The 12,042-nt window shown below is 35.4% G+C and overlaps 1 long non-coding RNA gene across 1 annotated transcript; it reads left to right on the forward strand.

Annotated features, from left to right (window-relative positions):
- Positions 1–228: 228 nt before the first annotated feature.
- On the forward strand, positions 229–11,340 carry LOC110349136 (uncharacterized). Its single transcript, XR_002394889.1, has 3 exons — positions 229–366; positions 751–823; positions 11,174–11,340. It is a non-coding gene; the product is annotated as an uncharacterized LOC110349136 (long non-coding RNA).
- Positions 11,341–12,042: the final 702 nt, after the last annotated feature.

The following is a 12,042-nucleotide window of genomic DNA, read 5'->3' on the forward strand; positions in this document are numbered from 1 at the left end:
CTACTTTCACAGCCTGAAAATATTTCTTGGATAAAAATCTGGGAAATATTAATCATCAGTAAAAGGAAAATTGCTTTAAAAAGTCCTCACCGATAAAGAGCTAGGTCATTACCATTCCTTTCCTTTATTTTTTTTCTCCCCTGAAAATCAGAGCCTGTTCTGGAAAATGCAGGAAAAAAAAATACTACCCATTCATTCTTTTTCATTCTTTTTCTACTCCATCAAAAGAACAGAACCAAATTTAACTGTGTGCATCCCTTGAAGAACAGATAATCTTGGTGTTGTCTCCATGAACATTTGAAATTCCAGAAAAGCCATGAAGTGCAGATTGGACAATTACTACATAGCTCTAGTTGAACAAGAAAGGTGAGCAAAATGTTTCTCCCCTCCCAAGCCTACAAAAATAAATACTTAAAAGGGTTAGAAGCTTGTATTCCTATTCTCATTTTTAAATTAGAAACTTTGAGGTATATTTTTCTTGTGTAGTTGTTTTGTGATTTGATACAGAGCATAATGTTCTGTTATTCAGAAATGTGACTAACAAGAAGATCTGTTAGAGCAAAATAAAGAACACAGAGGCAAATGTGTGTGAAGTAGGCACATTTAAAGCTCTCCTATTAGACTTGGGTTGGCTAAGAAGTCAGCAGCTCTAATTGGTCAGGGGTGTGCTTGCTCTCATGTGTGACTGTGGGCTCTCTAATTTGTAATGGTGGAATCTTTCCACCGTACTCTATTTTTCTTTACCTTTAGACAAACAGACTGATATCCAGAGATGAGGGGCTGGAGCAGAGGAAAGACCAAGATCTACACTCCATCAAGTCTAGTGAGTTGGATTCTTAACTACTATTTCCTCACCATGTGACCTTCAATCACATCCACAGGCTCCCAGAGACCCCATTTCCTTATCTGTAAAATAGAAATAATATCTTCCTTGTATGTTTTTTTTTTTAAACAAGGATTCAATGAGACAATGTGTGATCTGTTTCTAGTAGAATGACTCAATGTCATGTCTTGGCACAATACAATCACTTGTGAGCTACATTTGCTCATTTACTCATTTATTTCATTTCTTATTTGGAAAATATGAATTGAGCCTGTTACATGCTAGATTCTGCGTCTACAAATGTGAGTGAGACAGACATGGTCCATGCTCTGAGTGAACTAGAGGCAAGCGACAGAGTGAGAGGAATAGATTTCCAAGTAACTGGCAAGCATTCAGGTACCGAAGTTTGAGAACAATTTGTATTCAAATACTGTGTAGCAATTAATACTTATTATAAATATATTCTCATTTATTTGCAGTCCACAGTGATTTTTTCCCCTCAAAAGAGAAGTAGAAACACTATGAAAGAACATGGATACCCATGAACCTTTATGTGTGCTAGCACATCACTGGTGCTGAGAGGTGTGTTGCCGATGATGATGATGACAGTGCCTTGAAACTGTGCTACAACAAAGCAGCTGTGACAATGATTATATTGAGAATTTATGCTATAAATGTCAGTTAAAGTACCACTCAAGTATTCTAGGTATTTTTTAGGTCTGTAAAGTCAATTATAGGAAAAAACCCAGGATTATATGCCTCCTTCAGAACATAGTATATGTATTATGAATGAAACTTTTGAAATAGAATCAATATTATGAAAGCACATCTTTAAAAAATGATTCTTCTTATGTAAATATTATATATATATAATATATAAATATTATACATATATATATATACATATATATATATGAGTTTTGGGGATTTTTCGGAAGGCTTTCCAAGCTTTCAGTATACTTGTCTAAAAGGGCCAGCAGGCCACGTGTTCTTCTGGGCCTTGTATTTGTTGATCATATAAATTCTCATATTTTTTGCTGTCATTCCAAGACCATTTTGTTCTCAAAAGATGAGGCAGGCTCTTCTGGCACAGGTAATAATATATAAAATCATTTTTCTGAAGTTCACTGAGACTAACTATAAAACCATCCTTTCTATTGCCTTTTCTCTTTTAGGCTGGTATTTCATATATCCATGTAATATAATGTCAGGATATACCCTAATTTATAAAACCTATGAGCCAGGTGTCATGGTGCATGCCTGTAATCCCAGCACTTTGGAAGGCTGAGGCGGGAGGGAGCCGGTGTGGTGGTGCATGCCTATAATCTCAGCATTCTGTGAGGCTGAGGAAGAGGGATTAGAAGTTCAAGTTCAGCCTTGGAAACTTACTGACTTTCTGAGACCCTGTCTCAAACAAACAAACAAACAAACTCCTCCAAATAAAAAAAACTGTCCAAGGATTGAACAGGAGTGGTGATAGTGGATATCCTTGTCATTTTCCTGATTTTAGTGTGAAAGATTTCAGTTTTGATCATTTAGCATGATACTGGCTGTTGGTTTTTCATAGATAGCTTTTATCAGATTGAGGTAGAGAACGTCTATTCCAGTTTTTTTGTAGGGTTTTTTTCATAAATGCATGTTGGATTTTGTCAAATGCTTTTTTGGCATCTATTGAGATGATGATATGGTTTTTGTCCTTGGCTCTATTGATATAGTGTATTACATTGATTTATTTACATATGTTGAACCATTCCTGCATGCCTGGGATGAATCCCACTTGGTCAGGGTGTATGATCTTCTTTTTTTTTTTTGGTACCGGGGATCGAACTCGGGTCCTTGGACTTGCGATGCAGGTGGTAGAACCACTAAGCTAAATCCCTGGCCCATATATGATCTTCTTGATGATCTTCTGCACTCTATTTGCCAGTATCTTATTAAGGATTTTGGCATCTATGTTCATTCGTGAGATTGGCCTATAGCTCTCTTTTTCGGCTGGGTCTTTTTCTGCTTTGGGGATCAAGGTGATACTTGCTTTCAGGAATGAATTTGGGAGTATTGCTTCCCTTTCAATTTCATTGAAGAGTTTAAACAGTAGTGGCAGTAGTTCCTCTCTAAGTGTCTTGTAGAATTCAGCAGTGAAGCCATCAGGACCCTGGCTTTTCTTAGTTGATAAGTTTTTAATTACATTTTCAATTTCATTGGTTGATATTGGGTTGTTTAGAATTTTTAGGTCTTCTTTGTTCAACTTTGGTAATTCATATGTATCTAGGAATCTGTCAATTTCTTCTGTGTTGTCCATCTTATTGGCGTATAGGTTCTGGAAGTAGGTATTGATGATCCTCTGGATTTCTGCTGGGTCTGTTGTAATTTCATCCTTTTATTCCTAATTGCATGGATTTGGGCCTTTTCTTTCTTTTTTCTGATAAGATTGGCTAAGGGTTTGTCAATTTTGTTTATTGTTTTGAAGAACCAACTCTTGGCTTCATTGATTTTTTTGTATTGTTCTCTTAGTCTCCATTGCATTGATTTCTGCTCTAATCTTTATAATTTCCTCCCTTGTATGAGCTTTGGGTTTGTCCTGCTCTTCTTTTTCTAGAAGCTTGAGGTTCAACATCAGGTTGTTTAATTGGGCTCGTTCTGTTTTCCTAATATGATTATTCACTGCTATGAATTTCCCTCTTAAGACAGCTTTCTTTGCGTCCCATAGATTCTGATATGTTGTATTGTCATTGTCATTTAATTGAAGGAACTGTCTGATTTCTTCTTTAATTTCCTCTGTGACCCATTGGTTATTCAGAAGTGTGTTGTTCAGTTTCCATGTGTTTATGAAATTCTTGTGGTTTCTTTTGCTATTGATCTTCAATTTCATCACACTGTGGTCTGATAATATACAGGGGATAAGGTCAATCCCTTTGCACTTACTTGAACATGTTCTATGTGTGAGTATGTGGTCTATTTTGGAGACTGACCCTTGTGCAGCTGAAAAGAATGTGTATTCTGATTTTGTGGGGTGGAACACTCTGTAAACATCTGTTAAGTTCATATGTTCAAGAGTTTGACTGAATTCTAGTATTTCAAGGATTTAGCTCAATGCACAGGCCCTTGGTTCAATCCCAAGTACCTCAAAACAAAACCCAAAAGCAAAAACAAAAAACCCAAACCCTTTTATTGTGGAATATTTGTATGCACAAATTGGTAGAATTGTGGAATGGACCCTCATGTACCCACTGCCTAAGATCAAGAATATTCATTCACAAACAATGAAATTTAATCTGTATCCCTACCTCTTTCCATATTATTTGAAACAAGTTCTCAACATCATACAATTTCATTCATAAATATTAACTAAATATCTCTAAAAGATAAATATTCTTGGTTTTTAAGATGATAACCATTATTCTACCATATTTTCAAAGCCCGCAAATTTAAAATAATTCTTTACTATTATAAAGTTTTATAGCCAAGAACTGTTCTAATTTCCAATTGTCTTGTTGTCATTATTTAAACAGCTGTTAAATCAGGGTCCAAGTTAAGTTCATACAATGTGACTGGTTGATTTGTCTTTTACATCTTTTCTCAATTATCAGTTCTCCCTCCATCTCTATTTACTCCTTTTTCTAGTTTATTTATACAACAAACTGGATTATCTGGTATTGTTTCCTACAGCCTGGACTGTGCTTATTGCATCTCTGTGGAGTAGATTATCAAGTTCTTATGTTTGGTATTTCTCACAAGTTGATTGTTTTTTATATGAGTCTGATACAATTCTGGTTAGATTTTTTTTTTTTTTGAGACAAGGTCTTGCTATGTAGTTCAGGCTGACCTTAAACTCACTATGTAGCCCAGGTTAGCCTCAAACTCTTGGTGATCCTTCTGCCTCAGCCTCCCAAATGCTGAGATTACAGGCATGCACCACCATGTCCCATTCCTAGATTTTTTTTTGACATTACTATTTCAGGAGCATGCTGTGATGTTCCCTCAGGAGGCATGGAATGGAGGGTCGGCTCCCTCTCTTTTTATGATATCAGCAGCCACTGGTGTTGAATTAATGAACCATTGATTCATTACAATTTGTAAGGTTGTGATATTCTAATTCTATGATTTTTATTCACTTTTCCGTGGAAACTTTCATACAGTGGCACTTTCCTTTAGTTAATATTTAGATAGTTCAGTGTAAGAAAACCTTATTTTTATGAGAAAATGAAAAAATGGAAACAAAGTCTTTGCAAATAGGGAGGGACAGAGGGGTGGAAAGGAGGGCAGGAGAAGGGGGAAAAAATAAGAACCAAGGGAGATTATGTAAAGGTGAAAATTTCCAATGATGAATGTCAGTATACTGTATACCTAAAATGTACCAATAAAATAAAATAAAAAGAATAGCAAAACAAAACTTACTTTTTGTCTTTATATAGCAGTAACTAAATTATGCTCCATGAATTTAAACATATATGTTATTATTTTTTTTGTATCTTTTAAAGTTATGAATACTTGATTTGTTCTAGTTTTGTGAAGAAGAGCCTTTATAAGTTGACTCAATTTTGCTGACATGAGCCCAGTGGTCTATGATAGTTTCCTCAGTCTTGTTTGACAAAATGCTCTTATTTTATGCTGAATATTTCCTGATCCAGTGCTTTGAATTTTGAGAAAGATGTTGGAGACCACAGTTTGGATCTAACTATGCTAATTTATACATATACACTTATGTATATATGTGTGTACATATATATAATCAGAAAAACAGAGAAAGATAAATTATATTATGAGTTCATACTGATATTTCCAGTTCAAATTTAGGAACAATTTTAAATTTAATTTTTTCTACCTTATACCTCTATCTCCTTTTTTGCATGCTTAGAATCTTGGTTCTCAAGGTCATCGAGAATGACTAACATATTGCATTAATTTTCATTTGTTTTATTCTAAAATACTTACATAGCAGTCTAAGATTAGTAATCTTGACACCACCATCACACTGAGGTCACCTGGAACTAGTACTTTTATTTTCTTTTTGGCTTCTGGTTTATCCTATTAGGGACACCAATCAAATGACTGTTTTAAAGTGACCTAACATAGTCTTATGTGGAAGATTTGAAGAGGGTTAGTTTTGGTTCTGAAGCGATTAGATGATTTACTTTGATTTTGTTTTATTTTCCTGGTTTTTTTTAATACAAGCCTATAGGTATATATTCACATTCTGCCCCTTGGAATTGCCTCCTTTCTTAAGCATTGCACATCCTATACAATTTTCACCACCTTACCCTTTCACACTTTCTTTTGGTGGTCTGTTTGATGCATCTATTTAAAAAATTTTTTTTGGTATTCAGATACATTAGCCTTTTGTTTTAATAGTTGTATTTTATTAATATTTTTAAAAATACTCATTCTTCCTTCACCCTCTGCCTTAGCTCTCTTTTGAGTTTCTACTATGAAATATGGCATTAGCTAGCATTTTGCATCAATTTAATCAGTAGTAAAATGTTTTGATTTCTTCATTTAATTTTAAGATACTCAGAAGACTTATTCAGCTGTTCAAGTGGTCTCATTTTCCCATTTTTAATACTGTACCATATATGTGGTCACAGTAAATATCAGTTATGAGCTTTTTTTCTCTCTTACAGCCTTTATTTTGTCATAAGACTACAAATGTGTGTGGTTCTCTCCTGCTCAGATTTTGGGATTCAAGAAATATTTTGTTATTTAATATTGTTGTATTTTGATGTCTTAATTGGTTTATTTTTAAGTAAAATTTATTCAGAAAGATTAAAAAACAGTGCCACTACCACCTTTTTAGTATTCTCACAATTACATGCATGCCGAGTGGTTTTCTCTTACCTCTTTATTTTGCATAAGCTCTATTATTTTTATTGCAAGCTTTTGCAGGATGTATTGTGTTTTAGGAATATGTTGCATCAGAAATCACTGTTGTCACAGCATCTTAGAATTAAATAGAACATTTTGAAAGAAATAACAATATAAAGCACTCAAGAATTCCTGATTAAAAATGATTTTCATGTTGTTTCAAATTTATACCTACAGAGAATGATATATTATTTGGGTATATTGACATCAAATAGGTAATTAGAAATAAGAAAGAAGTGCAAAAAGAGAAGAAGGAGGAAATGTAATATTATACCAATAACCTAGGGTTTACTTGTGACTTTAAACTTTCTTCAGATAACTTATCAGTTCTTGAGTAGTAAACCACTAGATTTAACATCATTAGTACTAATAATGGGATTTCTTCCTTTAAGCAAATCCCTTATTTTAGAAGAAAAGTAAAACGTTAACTCTTAGTAATCATTATGCAGTAACAAAGAGAGCAGTAAAATTTTATAGTGGTTGACCCAGCCCAATGACTTTCTGGATTGTGAAAAAGTTCAGTGAAAATTGAACAAATGGCTCATGTAATGAGAAGTTTAAACAATAAAATGAGGAGGATGGGGAGATGAATACAACCTCTACCACTGTGCATATAGTACTTTGTGGTGATGTTTACTTTAAATTATATTATTGTATCCATTATATGCATAGGCAGAGTATCATAATCATAAAAGTGGACATTTGGTATAAAAATAAAAAATCTATGGTGACCTTAGGGCTTAGAAAGAACTTGGATCTCATTATATATATTATTTACTAATGATTCACATCTTTGCTCCCTTGGTGTTAGAAATAAACTCAAAATAGAATAATGATCTGCACCATATGTAAGTTTTTAGCAAAGAGCTAAGAAGAGCTGGACAGTCTACATACAGATGTCTTACTTGATCTTCTCAACAGCATTGTGTGAGCCACAGGTGCTGAGAGTGGTGTGCAGAGAAGTTAGGTGGTGACCCAGGTTAGTCTCACTCTGAAGCTCTGCCCTTAGCCAGTGTTTAAAAATGTCTTCTAAAAACCACATAGTTTAATACTCAGGTGACACCTTTATTTCTGTCCAAACTAAGTTCCATTTGGAGAGGCTGGGAGAGTGTGCACTTTGCAGAAAATACAGTTTTTGCCTGAAGATATCACAGTCCCCATTCTGTTGACTCTCAGCAGAGGCTTAGCTCAATTGCTCAGCTGGCTCAGTTAGAAAGCTCTTCTAAGTGCCACACAATGTACCAGATCAGGGACATAATAACAAATGGGACACATCTCTTCCCTTGTACCTGTTGAAGGCACAGGTTACATAAACTGATGTTTACAAAATAAGGTGGAAGCTGGATTCTGGAGAATTTCAGAGGATCATTTGTGTGCTGCATATCAGCATGTGAGGAGGGAGATGATGAGGTGAGAGGTTTTCTGAAGGGGATCAGTTCCCCCTGGTTTGCCTGGGGCTTCCCTCATTTTAGTACTGAAATTTCCACATTCCAGGAAATGTCTCAGTCCCTGGAAAGCTGAAATGACTAGTCACATGGATCTTTGCTGGTTTGGAGAACCAATTTCCCAGAAAGGAACTAGTGAATCCCTACTCCATCCTGCTGGGAAATTGACACTTACAATCATCATTCTAATAATGATGTTCAATCTTCCAAGAACAAGATTTCAGTGAAGTGAGCTGAATTTGTTATCTTATTCAACATGGGAGTTCAGTGAGTTTGTTTTGCTTTCTTATCTGGTAGGAATCCATGTGATCATCCAGGACTTTGAAAGCTCAAGTAGGAAGACAAAGGCAACCATATGTGGGGCCAGTCAAGATAACAGGTATACCCAGAAGCTTGAGAGGGAGCAGCTTGTTTAATGAATAAGAAACTAGGTTAGACAGACTCTATGTTCAAAAGTCAACTGGCAGGGTTTCAACAAGAGCACCACCACTGGAACAATAATGGAGTGTACAATAATGTATGCCCTGAACAGGTCATCAAGTTTAATGTACCCATTTACAGCTCATAGAGTAGGAGACCTATCATATATTTCAGTAAGGGCAGCCTTTTATTATTTTAAAACCTACAGCATAGTGTCACCTTACTGTTTCATGATAAGGCTTGTCCATCATATTACCACTGTAAAAGTGTCCAGAAATTGAGAACTGCTTCTTAAAGAACTCTGTAGCATAATGAAAATTTTGTCATTCATTCTTTCTTCTATTTTCTCTTTTGAGAACTCATTTTATTCTTTTTTTCTCCTTTCTCTTTTCTTCTGTCTTTTTTTTAAAAAACTTTTTTTCTTCCTCCTCATTCTTCTCCTATTCCTCCTCTTTTTTCCTTCTCACTCATCCTCTTTGAAGGAACAGGGAAATTTTGATTCTTTTCTGATGTAATACTCATTCACTGTCACATGCACTGATAACAGATAACGTGATATTCTGGGAATTTAATCAGTGCTGTGTTTCCACTGCTGTAGCAAGAAGTCAAAAGAAAATGGAGTTATTGACCAGTTGGATATGATAAGTATTCCTCCTTGCCGTTCTAAAGAATGTGCAGGTCTGTGATATTCCAGAGCCTACGTACTTCATGAGAGCTCTTAACTTCTAATATTGGTGCAGGGAAATAAAATAGCATGAGCTCTTTAGGGTTTAAATACAAGAGGAGGTGGTAGCAGAGAGGAAATAAAAGTTTTGTTTTGTTTTTTGAAAGAAGTGAGAAGACGGTGGAGAAGGGGTAGAAAAAAAGGCAATGCTCAGAAACTGGGAATATTTTAACACTTGAGTTCTATGAGTAAATTAATTCTGAAACTAGAAGTTCCAGAAATCCCAGGGTCACTTACCCAGGTTCAGGGGTGTATCACAGGTTTTTATGATGAATGCTTTAGAGCAAGTTGATTAGAAAACCTAACCCATACCCCATCTAGGACAGTATTAGCAACGCTGGATGCCCTAATATAAGACACAATCATTGTCTGACCTGTGTTTCTAGAAGCCCACCATCGATCATCATATCCTTTGAAGATAAGCTTCAGAAATACCCCAGATAGAGTTTTTAATGACAACTAGACACGTGAGAACTACAGGAGGGGCCTGCTTACCTGTACTTGGGATAAAAGTGGAGTACTCTGTGTATCTTGAGAGAAGAGCATAACTTCTCAATACACTAAAAATTCACAAGAATGGGACAGATGAGATTTGATATGTATCAAGCATATTAGGAATATATGGGTGACTGGAAGCTTGAAATGGAAAGAAAGAGTTGAAATTTTAGTCCTGGTGTCCTCCAGCAGCCACTAACTTGCCCTGTAATTAACTGACAAGTACCTGGTCTTCAGGCACTGTTATTATTTTCCATCTGTGGTATGATTTCTTTCAGTCTCTTAATAATTCATTCTATTATTTAGGAAGCTGATACAATTCAGAGAAAAATAAAAATTATGTTCAATCTTAACCTTTATCCTCTTTAGACAAATTTTATCTAAACCTCCCACTTCGTGTCTAGCTATAGTCTCAGCCCTGGGGATGTGAACTTCTGACTGAATCCAGATGATAAAATGCATCCTGTAGATGGTCCACAGACTTATGGGAAAGAGTCTGAGCAGGAAAAGCTTTTTCTCTTCTTGTCATGTTGTTACCTTTACACTCTGGTTACCCTTGTAAAAAAGCTACTGTCTAACCAGTTTCGCTAGGTAGGACTCCAGAAAGTCATCTATCCACACTGGCTGGTTTTCCTTTAGTACATAGATTCTTGACTAAATTTTAAAGGAAGAAAAAATCAAATTCTTGCCAAAGGATTTTATGACTGTGTTTCCAGCCAAGTAACTATGAAAAATGCTCCACGCCTTTACTGGGAGCACAGTTGAATGACTGACCTGTCAACCTACAATAATTATTTTACACTCACAATTTCAACTCTACTGATAGTGGAGGATTTTCTCTTCTGCTGTAGGAACATTATTACATTTTACTAAACTTCTCTGTAAGATGCCTGAGTAAAATACCACCACAAACTAAAGAACATTTAAAATAAGCATGTTGAATAAGTAGAATGTCTCTTTATAAGATCAAATATTTTGCAATTTGGAAAATAGTGCAAAATGTTGGGTAGTTCCATCACTGAAGTTTTGGTTTAGGAAGGAAGAAAATCAGAGAGAGGCAATAGAAAAGAAAACCTTTTTCTTTTTCCCTAAGAAATTCCACCACAGGCCAAACTCCCATGTTCCTGATGATAGTGAGACTTCAGTCCTGTGGTTTGGTTTAAAAAGCAGGAACAATAAAATAAGATGCATTAAAATTAGGAATAATGGGAGCATACCAATTATACTGCAAAGTTTAATTCTAAGACTTGCTCCAATAATGTTTACTTCTCTGAGTAACAGTGTGAGAAATATTAGGCAAAGAAGAGTTACAAAGACACGATACTGATTTCCAACTAATTTCTAGGATGCCCTCTTGAGTATTACATATGTAACCAGATTCCCTTACTTTTTATCTGTTTCATCCAGTAAACCAGAAGCAAATGTCATTTCACATTTGGGAGAAGAAATGGAAAAAATATTGAAGTTTCTTTTTCTGTCTGCCCACTGAGACATTTTCCCCTGAGAACATGAAATATCCAATTAAAAAAAGACCCAAACCCAAATGAAGACCTGTTCCGAGATGCTATGGAGAAAGTATGGTAATATAAATTTTTCATTGATATTCTCAATCCAAATATTCAAGAATTCAAATGGATATTGTATGACATTGTCTTGCTTAATAGTGTTTTGAAAGATACAACATATATTAAATTCACAAGTATACTGTTAGTCTTTTTTTCTTTTGTAACAGGGATTGAACTCAAGACCTTGTGCTTGCAAGGCAGGCACTGTGCCACTAAGCTAAATCCCCTGCCCTGTTAGTCTTTTGTTTTTCAGCACTGGACAGCACAATGACCGTAACCTTCTGGGAGATGGAATGCAGTATTTTCAATGTTTGAAAACTTGAAGAAATGTTTCCAGGGACATCACTTCTTCTTATGTATATTTACTGAGAAGAGAAATAAATTCAGTGGCTTGTCATCATGTTGCAATACATAGGAAACATTCAAAGGTGACTTAAGATGGAAAAAAAAGGACACTTTATGGTGGTAATGCATAGATAAGCAAAAGTAATTTGAAAAAGGTAAGTGGAACTAGGTACAGGTTTTGCTGATGCTACCAAAGTCCACAGTACTATGTACTTTTGGAGGAAAATGAAAAGGTACTATGGCCTCATGAGAGGACTGGGTCACAAAGGTGGAGAAATGTAGAAGTGGCTTCCTTCATTTATTCTTCAGCAAACACTTATCAAGAATCTGTACCATGTTATGCATTGTGTCAGGTCTGCCGTGGAT

Source organism: Heterocephalus glaber, unplaced genomic scaffold (genome assembly GCF_053883595.1).
Source record: "Heterocephalus glaber isolate CG9 unplaced genomic scaffold, H.glaber_assembly_v1.0 deba00001572, whole genome shotgun sequence".
In the NCBI taxonomy this organism is placed as follows: Eukaryota; Metazoa; Chordata; class Mammalia; order Rodentia; family Bathyergidae; genus Heterocephalus; species Heterocephalus glaber.